The sequence below is a fragment of the Saimiri boliviensis genome, chromosome 3 (genome assembly GCF_048565385.1).
Source record: "Saimiri boliviensis isolate mSaiBol1 chromosome 3, mSaiBol1.pri, whole genome shotgun sequence".
In the NCBI taxonomy this organism is placed as follows: domain Eukaryota; kingdom Metazoa; phylum Chordata; class Mammalia; order Primates; family Cebidae; genus Saimiri; species Saimiri boliviensis.
In genome coordinates this window covers 96653734-96667322 of record NC_133451.1, presented here as the reverse complement: position 1 = coordinate 96667322, position 13589 = coordinate 96653734, and positions in this window count along the sequence as shown.

The following is a 13589-nucleotide window of genomic DNA, read 5'->3' as shown; positions in this document are numbered from 1 at the left end:
TAAAACTCTTGAAAACCTTATGTTGTACAAATTTTAATTAAAGAAAAAGAGATAACTATGTTAATATCAGAGTACATAGAATTAAAAGTAATAACATTTTCATTTACATTGATAAGGCTCAAATTATCATATATATTGAGTATATATATTTTTCTAATCTTGCATGCACAGATATAATTGGCTGATCATATATCAAGCCAGTATTAACAAAACTGTAAGGTTAGATGTACAAGTCTATCATTATGATGAAAACATTTTATGTAACTTTTTCTATTTATGTTTGAGAAAAATGTATCTAAAAATTAGAACAAGAAATTTAATAAACACATAGTATTAGAAATCTGAGCCCAACAATTTTAAAATATAAAGTTGATAGTATAGCACATATGGATGATTTGCCAATATTGGTCATATCATAGGCCAAAAGAAAACCTCAACAAATTTCAGAGAATTGTTATCTTGCAGATTATGTTGTCTAGCACAATAAAATAAAGTTAAAAGTTATTGATAGAAAACTATACAATTCTCTAAATTGGTAGATTTAAAAGGTTACTGTTAAATGATTTTTGACATAAGAAAGTAATCAAAGATTAGAAATAATTAGAACTAAAAAATAAAAATGCTACATATCCATATTTGAGAAGCAACAAAAATGACAAATTGGGGGAAATTTAAACCATCAAATGTTTTATAAGAAAGACTAAAAATTAATGAGCACAGCAACCAATTCATAGTGTTAGAAAAAAAGAATATAACCTGAAGAAATTAGAATAAGATAACAAAGAGCTAAAATTATTTAAATAGAAGAAAGAAAAATAATTTAATTACTAAATAATACAAATAAACTACACATCAAGAAAAAGAAAGAAACAAAAATGAAGAACAAAATTCAAGACATAACTTGAATTTCAGTACTAAAGATTGTAAAAGTATAATATGGAAAATTTTGAACTAAGAATAAATACGAAAACCTAGAAAAATTAGATAAACTCTTAGTAAAATGTAACAAACATGATGAGGAACAAAACTACAGGGCAGTTTTCCAGATTGTCTTGGACCAATCCAGTTTTCCCTTTCTCCCTTGTTGTCTGGTCTTCTAGTCATATACAGGAGTTCCAAAGAATAACTGTATGTAAACTGTGCTAGGAAGGCAATATCCTGAGTTAGGGGATAGTTGATTGGAATAGCACAGGCCTTGTTCTTGTTCCCTAGAAACAAAATGTTCTTAGTGATTTATACCCTATGGTACATCAGGTATCAATCTAGGATGGGTTGGTTTTAGCAGTCCCTCAGCTGTGGTGCAAGTGGTGTATGCATAGATAATATTCCAGCCACCTTGGGTGGTATTCCAGATATCTCGGGGTGGAGGGGTTTGCCATGAATCTTTAGCTACTGTTGTCCCTTGTGCCTATCTGTAAGTTACAAGTCCTCTGCATGTAACTTGTGTGTGTGTAAGTATTCTGTCTCACTTGACTCAGGCAAGTAGTAAAAGTGCAGGCCAAGATGCAGTGTCCTGAAATGGGAACCAGCTCACCATGAACCTGCTTCACAAGTTCAAAAATCTCAGAAGAAAGTATTTATGTAACAAATTGTCTTTCCTCCAAGAAAACACTAATTCTTTGCTATTTTACAAGGTACTCCCACAAGACCAGATCATTTCACTGTTACAAGAACCCTTCCAAAGTATATAAAAGAGAAATAATTCTTCAGTCATCTTACGTATTTATGATAACAAAACAAGACAAAGACAGTACAAGAATGGAAAATCTGAGGCCTCATTAACTCATAATGCTAGATATAAATATAATAAAAATATTAGCAGTTTCCAGTAATTTCTATATAGTGAAAAATTATGACCAAGTTGGACTTATTCTAGAAATTTAACAGATATAATATTAGTAAATTGATAACTTTATTTTACTATGTTACAGACTGAAAAAAATGATTATCTCATTAGATATCATAAAAATACATTTTATGTAATTCAAAGTCCACTAATAAAGAAAGTATTTAGAAAATACAAATATTGGGGGAGTTTTGGGATAAATTATATTTGCCATAAACCTACAGAAACTATAATTGTACTGGGAAAGCATCAAAAAGCATAACATTTAAGTAAAGAGCTATATAAAGGTTTTTGTTATCATTTTATCACCCCTTACACTCAAAATGTGTAAAGGACCCTTCTGTACTCAGACTAAAACAAAGACATGAAAAATTGAATTTATGACCATATATGCAGAAAACCAGAGTATCTACAGACTGTTAGAAAAAATGAGTTTAGCTTAGTGGTAGGAGATAAAATACGTAAAAATTGATTTCATTTTATATTTTTATGTGCTACCAACTACCAGTAAGAAATAATAATAATAAGAAACATCTAAGAACATACCTAATTAAAGTTTTTAAAGAAAATACAGAAACTTTTATAAGACCTTCTCAAAAGACATTTTTTAAAGACTTAAATAAAAGGAGAGATATATCATGGCCATGGAGAAGAAGTAATATTATAAAGATGTTCTTTCTCCTTTAATTGATCTATACATTGAATGCAATTTTATCAATCTTCCTATAGGTGTGTGTGTTTGTGGGGATATGTGTGTGTGTCTAACTTGACAAGTTAATTCTAACATTTTTTATGGAAGACTACAAGAGCAAGTGATCAATACTAGAAAAAACAGTTCAAGGCAGAACATTTCCTATGAGACATTAAATCTTGGTCTACGTATATAATAAATAAAGTATTATAAAATTGATTCAGGGTTAAAAATATTTACAAATGCAACAGACTAGAGATATCCAAAACCAACCCAGTTACAATCAGAAATTTTCTCACTGCTCTGTTTCTACCACCTAAAGTATAACTGACATGTAGTAAGTGCTCATTAAATATTCCCTTAATGGATTTTGCATACTCTCTAGCATATGTGGCCCTGCTAATAAGTGGGAGAAAGATGTAACTGTTTGATACATTTTTCTGGGATTATTGGTTACTTCTGTGTAACAAACTCCTTGTCAATGTCTATATATAGAAACAAATTCAAATAGCATTGAATATTTAAAATTTGTAAAAATCATAATTTTAGGTTTAAAAATATGGAATATATAGATATCACATTAAAGAGTGTTTAAACTAGACACAAATATTTAAAAATTCGAAGTTTAAAAATTAATTGAACGTATAGATATTAAGATTCCCTCATCGATGGGCACTATGTGGCAAGGTAAACTATACTTTGCAGAAAGTATTTGAATCATATACAACTGAGAAAAATAACTTTACAGAATATATAAATAGCACTTACAAGTCAATAGGAAATAAACAATCCAATATAAAAATGGGCTAATAATATAAATAGGCAATATTAATAAAAACTGAATGGTAAATTTGTAAACAGGCTTACTCTTCTTAGTAATCAGATAATTAGTAATTAATGCTGTGATATACCATGCTATTTATATTGACCAGAGTGATGAAATTTGGACTTACAATAAATAAACACAAAATTTTGGTCAACATATGGGTTAAATGAGAACCTTTGTATACTGTTATCAGGAGTGTAAATTAGTACAATACCTTTAGAAAATAATTTTGCATTAGATTTTAGGTCTGAAGATTCTTATTCTCTACAAAATAGTAATTTCACTTCTAGGTATATATCATAGAGGACTTTAACATATGCATACCACAAAATCTGCACAAAAATACTCCTTGTACTTTTCTCTTAAAGGGAATAACTAAACAATTGCAATATTTATCAACAGGAGAATTGATAAAGTGTAGAATAATCTCAGAATGAAATGTTAGATCACAATGAAATTAAAGTATAACCATATGCAACCACTTGAATGAATTTTAAAATGCTGCTGAGGTCTTCTAAATATACAATGATATCATTTGCAAATTGAGACAATTTTACTTCCTCCTTTCCTAATTGAAATACCCTTTATTTCTTTTTCTTGCCTGATTGCTCTGGCTAGAACTTCCAATACTATATTGAATAGGAGTGGTGAGAGAGGGTATCCTTATCTAATGCCAGATTTCAAAGGGAATACTTTCAGTTTTTTCCCATTAAGTAAGATATTGGCTGTGGGTTTGTCATAAATAGTTTTTATTATTTTGAGGTACGTTCCATCGATACCTAGTTTATTGAGAGTTTTTAGCATAAAGGGCTGCTGAATTTTGCTGAAGGCCATCTTGGCATCTATTGAGATAATCATGTGGTTTTTGTCTTTGGTTCTGTTTATGTGATGATTACATTTATAGATTTGCATATGTTGAACCAGCCTTTCATCACAAGGATAAAGCCTACTGGATCGTGATGGATAAGCTTTTTGATGTGTTGTTGGATTGTTTGCCATTATTTTATTGAAGATTTTTGCATCAATGTTCATCACGGATATTGGCCTAAAGTTTTCTTTTTCAGTTTTGTCTCTGACAGGTTTTGGTATCAGGATGATGCTGGTCTCATAAAATGAGTTAGAGAGGATTCTCTCTTTTTGTATTGTTTTTAATAGTTTCAGAAGGAATGGTAACAGCTTCTCTTTATACCCTGATAGAATTTGGCTGTGAACCCGTTTGGTCCTAGATGGTTTTTGGTTGGTGGGCTATTAATTGCTGCCTCAACATCAGCCCTTGTTTTTGTTCTACTCAGGACTTTAACTTCTTCCTGGGTTAGTCTTGGGAAGTGGGGTATAAGTGTCCAGGAATTTATCCATTTCCTCTAGATTTACTAAATTATATGCATAGAGGTGTTTGTAGTAATCTCTGATGGTGGTTTGTATTTCTGTGGATTTGGTGGTGATATCTCCTTCATCATTTTTTATTGTGTCTATTTGATTCTTCTATCTCTTCTTCTTTATTAGTCTGGCTAGCTGTCTCTTTTGTTGATAATTCAAAAAAATCAGCTTCTAAATTAATTGATTTTTTTAAAGGGGTTTTTGTATCTCCGTCTCCTTCAGTTCCACTCTGATCTTATTTATTGTCTTCTGCTAGCTTTTGAGTTTGTTTGCTCTTGCTTTTCTAGTTATTTTAATTGTGATGTGAGGGTTTTGGTTTTAGCTCTTTCCTGCTTTCTCTTGTGAGCATTTAGTGGTATAAATTTCCCTCTACATACTGCTTTAGCTGTGTCTCAGAGATTCTGGTACGTTGTGTCTTTGTTCTTATTGGTTTCAAAGAACATCTTTATTCCTGCCTTCATTTCATTATTTATCTAGTAATCATTTAGGAGCAGTTTGTTCAGTTTCCATGTAGTTGTGCAGATTTGAGTGAACTTCTGAATCCTTAGTTCTAATTTGGTTGCACTGTAGTCTGAGAGACTGGCTATTATGATTTCTGTTCTTTTGCATTTGCTGAGGAGTGATTTACTTCCAATTATGTGGTCAATTTTAGAGTAAGTACAATGTGGTGCTGAGAAGAATGTATATTCTGCCGATTTGGGGTAGAGAGTTCTGTAGATGTCTATTAGGTCCACTTGGTCCAGATCTGAGTTCAAGTCCTGGATATCCTTGTATATTTAGAAGACCCCATTGTCTCAGCCCCAAATCTCCTAAAGATGAGAAGTAACTTCAGCCGTCTTGGGATACAAAATCAGTGTGCATAAATCACAAGCATCCCTATACACCAATAGCAGACAAACAGAGACCAAATCATGAGTGAACTTCCATTCACAATTGCTACAAAGAGAATTAAATACCTAAGAATACAACTAATAAGAGATGTTACAACAACTTCAAGGAGAACTACAAACCACTGTTCAGCGAAATAAGAGAGGACACAAATAGATGGAAAAACATTCCATGCTCCTGGTTAAGAAGAATCAATATCGTGAAAGTGGCCATACTGCCCAAAATTTATTTTTTAGATTCAATGTTATCTCTATCAAGATATCATTGACTTTCTTCAAAGAACTAGGAAGACCAACATTAAACTTCATATGGAACCAAAAGAGAGCCTGCATAGCCAAGACAATCCTAAGTGGGGGAGGGGGTAAAGCTGGAGGTATCACACTACCTGACTTCAAACTATACTACAAAGCTATAGTAATCAAACCAGTGTGATACTGGTACCAAAACAGAGGTATAGACCAGTGGAAGAGAATGGGGGCCTCAGAAGTAATGCCACACATCTACAACCATCTAATCTTTGAAAAACCTGACAAGAACATACAATGGGGAAAGGATTCATTGTTTAATAAATGGTGTTGGGAAAACCAGTTAGCCAATGTGCAGATGCTGAAACTGGACCACTTCCTTGCACCCTACACACACAAAAAAAATTAACTCCAGATGGATTAAAGATTTAAACATAAGATGTAACATGATAAAAACCCTAGAAGAAAACCTAGGCAAATACCATTCAGGACTTAGGCATGGGCAAGGACTTCATGACTAAAACACTAAAAGCAATGGCAACAAAAGCCAAAATAGACAAATGGGATCTAGTTAACCTTAAGAGCTTCTCCACAGCAAAAGAAACTATCATTAAAGTGAACCAACATTCAACAGAATGGGAAAAAAATTTGCAATCTACCCATCTGGTAAAGGGCTAATATCCAGAATCTACAAAGAACTAAAACAAATTTACAAGGAAAAAAAAAAACATCAAAAAGTAGCAAAGGATATGAACAGACACTTTTCAAAAGAAGACATTTTATGCAGCCAACAAACATGAGAAAATGCTAATCATCACTGGTCATTAGAGAAATGCAAATCAAAACCACATTGATATACCATTTCATGCCAGTTAGAATGGAGGTCATTAAAAAATCTGGAGACAACAGATGCTGGAGAGGATGTGGAGAAATAGGAAAGTTTTTGCACTGTTGGTGGGAGTGTAAATTAGTTCAACCATTGTGGAAGACAGTGTGGCGATTCCTCAAGGATCTAGAGATAGAAATACCATTTGACACAGCAATCCCATTACTGGATATATACCCAATGGATTATAAATCATTCTATTATAAAGATACATGTAAATGTATGTTCATTGCAACACTGTTTACAATAGCAAAGACTTGTAACCAACCCAAAATGCCCATCAAAGATAGACTGGATAAAGAAAATGTGGAACGTATATACCATGGAATACTATGCAGCCATAAAAAATGAAGAGTTCTTGTCCTTTGCAGGAACATGGATGAAGCAGCAAACTGACACAAGAACAGGAAATCAAATACCACATGTTCTCACTCATAAGTAATTGTTGAACAATGAGAATACATGGACACAGGGAGGGGAACATCACACAGTGTGGCCTGTTGAGGGGTCAAAAAACTAGGAGAGGGATAGCAGAGGGTGGAGAGATTGGAGAGGGATAACACTAGGAGAAATTCATAATGTAGATGATGTGGGGGATGGATGCAGTAAACCACCATAGCATGTGTATACCTGTGTAACAATCCTGCACTATATGCACATGTACCACAGTACTTAAAGTATAATTTAAAAAAAAAATAAAATTAAAATAAAAAATGCTGAGTGATATGTCATCAAACTATTTTTTAAAGTAGAAAAAAATGGTTACTATAAATTTCAGTAGAGTTTTACTTATGTTGGAAAGAAGAGTGGGACTGAGGAGACACATACCCATTGAAGCCATACCACTGGTAATGTTCTATTTCATGAGTAGATTGGTAGGACTATAAGTGTTTTTTGTTTCTTTATGCCTTATTAACCCAGTGGTTCCCATCAGTTCTGCTCTAATCTTAGATATTTCTTGTCTTCTGCTAGGTTTTGAGTTTTTTTGATCTTGCTTCTCTAGCTCTTTCAATTTTGATGATAGGGTGTCAATTTTCTATCTTTTCTTGCTCCTCATGTGGGCATTTATTGCTTTATATTTTCCTCTAGACACTGCTTTAAATGTGTCCTGGAGATTCTGGTATGTTGTGTCTTCATTCTCATTGGTTTAGACGAACGTCTTTATTTCTGCCTTCATTTCATTGTTTATCCAGTCAATATTCAAGAGCCTGTTGTTCAGTTTCCTTGAAGTTGTGCAGTTCTGAGTTAGTTTCTGAATTCTTAGTTCTAATTTGATTGCACTGTGATCTGAGAGACTGTTATGATTTCTGTTCTTTTCCATTTGCTCAGGAGTGATTTACTTCGAATTATGTAGTCAATTTTAGAGTAGGTGTGATGTGGTGCTAAGAAGAATGTATATTTTATGGATTTGGGGTGGCGAGTTCTGTAGATATCTTTTAGGTTTGCTTGGTCCAAGTCTGAGTTCAGGTCCTGTATATCTTTGTTAATTTTCTGTCTCATTGATCTGTCTAATATTGACAGTGGAGTGTTAAAATCTCCCACTATTATTGTGTGGGAGTCGATGTCTCTTTGTAAATCATTATGAACTTGCTTTATGTATCTGGGTGCTCCTGTATTGGGTGTGTATGTATTTGGGATCATTAGCTCTCCTTGTTGCATTGGTCCTTTTACCATTATGTAATGTCCTTCTTTGTCTCTTTTGATTTTTGTTGGTTTAAAATCTATTTATCAGAGACTAGGATTGCAACCCCTGCTTTTTATTTTTGCTCTCCATTTGCTTGTTTAATCTTCCTCCATCCCTTTATTTTGAGCCTATGTGTATCCTTGCATGTGAGATGGCTTTCCTGGATACAGCACACCAATGGGTTTTGAGTTTTTATCTAATTTGCCAGTTGGTGTCTTTTGACTGGGGCATTTAGCCCATTTACATTTAAGGTTAATATTGTTATGTGTGAATCTGATCCTGCCATTTTGATGCTAGCTGTTGTTTTTCCTCTTACTTGATGCAGTTTTTTCATTGTGTCGATGTTTTTTACCATTTGGTATGTTTTTGGAATGGCTGTCACTTGTTGTTTCTATTTTAAGTGCTTCTTTTAGGAGCTTTTGTAAAGCAGGCCTGGTGGTGATGAAACCTCTGTATAATTGCTTGTTCATAAATGATTGTATTTCTCCTTTGCTTATGAAGCTTAATTTGGCTGGATATGAAATTCTAGGTTAAAAGTTCTTTTCTTTTAGGATGTTGAATATTGGTCCCTACTCTCTTCTGGCTTATAGTGTTTCTGCTGAGAGATCCTCTGTGAGTCTGATGAGCTTCACTTTGTGGGTAACCTAAACTTTCTCTCTGGCTGTGCTTAGCATTTTCTCCTTCATTTCAACCCTGGTGAATCTGACAATTATGTGCCTTATGGTTGCTCTTATTGAGGAATATCTTTATGGTGTTCTCTGTATTTCCTGGACTTGAATATTGGTCTGCCTTGCTAGGTTGGGGAAGTTCTCCTGGATAATATCCTGAAAAGTGTTTTCCAGCTTGGATTCATTCTCTCCATCACTTTCAGGTACACCTATCAAATGTAGATTAGGTCTTATCACATAATCTCATATTTCTTGGAGGCTTTGTTCATTTTTTTTCTTTTTTACTCTTTTTTCTCTAATCTTGCCTTCTCACTTGATTTCATTGAGTTGACCTTCTACCTCTGATATCCTTTCTTCTGCTTGGTCAATTTGGCTACTGAATCTTTTGTATGCTTCACTAAGTTCTCGTGTTGTGTTTTTCAGCTCCATCAATTCATTTATATTCCTCTCTAAGCTGTTTATTCTCATTAGCATTTCATCAAACCTTTTTTCAAGATTCTTAGTTTCTTTGCATTGGGTTAGAACATGTTCTTTTAGCTCAGAGAAGTTCGTTATTACCCACCTTCTGAATCCTGTTTCTGTCAATTCATCAGATTCATTCTCCATCCAGCCTTGTTTCCTTGCTGGTGAGGGGTTGTGATCCCTTGGAGGAGGAGAGGTGTTCTGGTTTTGTGTGTTTTCATCCTTTTTGTGCTGGTTTCTTCCCATCTTTGTGGATTTATTTACCTGTGGTCTTTGAAGTTGATGACTTTCAGATGGGGTCTCTGAGTGGGCATCCTGTTTGTTGATGATGAAGTTATTTCTTTCTCTTTCTTAGTTTCCTTCTAACAGTCAGGCCCCTCTGCTGTAGGACAGCTCAAGGTCCACCTCAGACCCTGCTTGCCTGGGGATCATCTGCAATGGCTGCAAAACAGTAAGGCTTGCTGCCAGTTTTTTCTTCTGCTATCTTTGTCCCAGATGGGTACCTGCCAGATGTCAGCCTCAGCTTTTCCTTATAAGGTGACTCTTTGGTTATACAGGGTTTGGGGAGCTGCTTGAGGAGACAGTCTATCCTTTATAGGATATTAAGTGCTGAGCTGTGAGCTCTGTTGTTCTATTCATAGCTGCTGGGCAGGTACATTTACGTCTGCTGTAGCAGCACTCATAATTGCCTTTTTTTCCCCCCAGGTGCTCTGTCCTGGGAAGATAGGGCTTTATTTATAAGTTTCTGTCATGCTGCTGCCTTTTCTTCAGGGATGCCCTGCCTGTGAGTAGGTAGCTTAGTCACAGTGTGCCAGTACAGGTGTTGCTAAGTTGCTATGGGCTCTGCCCAGCTGCTGTGTGAACTTCCTTGCAGTTTTGTTTGTAGGGATATAGTTAGAACTGCCTCTGTAATGGCAGACTCTCTCTGTAATGGCAGACTGCCTTAGTAATGGCACACTGCCTCAGTAATGGCAGGCTGCCTCGGTAATGGAAGACTACCTCGGTAGTGGTGGACTGCCTTGGTAATGGCGGATGCCCTTCCCCAGCAGAGCTGGACCGTCATGGGTTCAGCTGTGCTTGCTGAGTACCTCTCCATCCAGAGCGTTTCAGATTGCTTGTCTTTGTGGGGGTGAGACTTGCTGAGCCAGATCACCTGGTTCCCTGTTTCAGTCCCCTTTTTTTCAGTTGAACAGGCAACTCTGTCTCCCATGCATTCCAGTTGCTAGTTGAAATGGCACCAGGATTTGTGTGAGTTTTTGTGTGGAGACCTGCTGTGCCAGCTGAAACAGCCATGCTGGAGACTCCTGGTGTGTTTTTGCCCAGGAAACTCTTGGCCTGGCTCCCTGTTTCAGTCCCCCCCTTTTTTTTTTTTTTTTTTTTTTTTTTTTTTTTTTTTTTTTTTTTTCAGTTGAATGGGTGACTCTGTCTCCCAGGCATTCCAGTTGCCAATTGAAAAAGCACCCAGATTTGTGTGAGTTTTTGTGTGGAGACCTGCTGTGTCAGCTGAAACAGCCGTGCTGGAGACTTGTGGTGCTTTTCTGCATGGGAATCTCCTGGCCTGGCTCCCTGTTTCAGTCCCTTTTTTATCAATTGAACAGGTGACTCTGTCTTCCAGGCATTCCAGTTGCCTGTTGAAATGGTGCCCAGATTTGTGTGAGTTTTTGGGCAGAGACCCACTGCACCGGCTGAAACATCCATGTTGGAGACTCGTGGTGCTTTTCTGCCTGGAAATCTCCTCATCTGTGGGCAATAAAAATTTGTTTGAAAATGCGGTGACCACTCACCCTCTGTGTTTTTGCTGGGAGCTGCAATTCAGAGCTGTTCCTATTTGGCCGTCTTGGATCCCTCTTCACCTTGCATATGTTCTTCTGAAACACATGTCCTGGTAATGAATACTCATCAAATTGTTAAGGAAACAACTTTGGAAAGTGGAAGAGAGGAATCTTTGTGATACTATTAAAATGTAATATGCTTTATCAATAGCTCCATTTCAGAAGAGCACAGTAAATGAGAGCTTTCAGAATGGAGTGTTTTGGCCTCTAGGATATTATAATTATTTTCTCTGAAAATACATATGAATGCAACTAAATTCTAATTTTACTGTAAGAAAAAGATAAATGTAGACATTGTTTGATTCTGAAGACAATTTTTTTTTTTTTTTTTTGAGACGGAGTTTCGCTCTTGTTACCCAGGCTGGAGTGCAATGGCGCGATCTCGGCTCACCGCAACCTCTGCCTCCTGAGTTCAAGCAATTCTCCTGCCTCAGCCTCCTGAGTAGCTGGGATTACAGGCATCGCCACCATGCCCAGCTAATTTTTTGTATTTTTAGTAGAGACGGGGTTTCATCATGTTGACCAGGATGGTCTCGATCTCTCGACCTTGTGATCCACCCACCTCAGCCTCCCAAAGTGCTGGGATTACAGGCTTGAGCCACCGCGCCCGGCGATTCTGAAGACAATTAGCCAAATTTTTATAAATGGAAAACTGTGAACAATACTAAGATTTAACCATTGTAAAAAGATTGAACAACATAGGCTTCTAATATTTCTTTCTTGTTTTTCATTTATAGACTTTTATAATTCTCTAGCATAGATTTATTTTAGTGTCTTATTCTTATGTTGAATAAGTGCTCAGTTAAATATCTGTTGATAATAATTATGATTTCAGTTATGTAAGATGGCAGCTGGAAAAAAGTCTTTGGCATTTTTCTCCATAATGAAATGTAACTAAGGTACTCTTTAGCTTTATGATGTCATCCTCAATGTCCACCCCTCTCCCACAATTTAGCAGTCATGCTTCATCATTAAATCGGAAGCATGCTCTATCTGTTCTCATCCTCGAGCACATTTTCTAAACATAAATTTCAAGATAAATCCATTAATGGATAATATAGTTGATTTTACTACTAAAATAATTGAAGAGAGGAGGGAAAAAGAGAAGATATCAGTTTCTGATTTGGGCATTTAAGTGGTGTTACAGTTCACTGTGAGGAAAATAGATGAAACTAGATGAAAGGAAGTTTTCACAGGGATGTTATAACTTCAGTGTGAGTATAAAATATCTCTGAGACAAACCAGAAGGTGATATCTGGTGCTCAAACATGAGCCTGACACTGGAGATACGTTAGGATGCATTGGTATGTAGCTGAAGCATAGATGTAGGAGAGCTTTCCCAGGGAGAGAGTTAAAACTGAAAAGGGGCCTAAAGAGAATTGTGAAGAGTGTAGATAGCAATTTAATTTAAAAGTCTGACTTCTGATTTCTGCCCCATAGAGAATTTTATTTAGTAGGTCTAGGGTGAAATTCAGAAACTTGTTTTTGTCAAGCAGATGTTCTCTGGACTACATCTTAAGAGGAGCTAAATAACAAGGGAGGACAATTCTTTTGCCTCCTGTGTATGAATTGTATACTTGCATCATATTACACATTATTTCTAAAGTGGTTTCATATATCTTTATTACATGACTAAGGATGTCTTTTTTTTTTAATTGCATTTTAGGTTTTGGGGTACATGTGAAGAACATGCAAGATTGTTGCATAGGTACATACATGGCAGTGTGGTTTTCTGCCTTCTGTCCCCTCGCCTGTATCTGTCATTTCTCCCCATGCTATCTCTTCCCACCTCCTCATCCCCCCATTCCTCCCCCATTTCCCCCCTATGGACCCCAGTGTGTAGTGCTACCCTCCCTGTGTCCATGTGTTCTCATTGTTCAACACCCGCCTATGAGTGAGAACATGTGGTTGATCTTCTGCTCTTGTGTCAGTTTGCTGAGAATGATGGTTTCCAGGTTCATCCATGTCCCTACAAAGGACATGAACTCATCGTTTTTGATGGCTGCGTAATATTCCATGGTGTGTATGTACCACATTTTCCCTATCCAGTCTATCATCGTTGGGCATCCTAAAAATAGAAATACCATTTGACCCAGCAATCCCATTACTGGATATATATCCAACGGATTATAAATCATTCTACTATAAGGACTAAGGAAGTCTTGAATGAACATGATGACACAC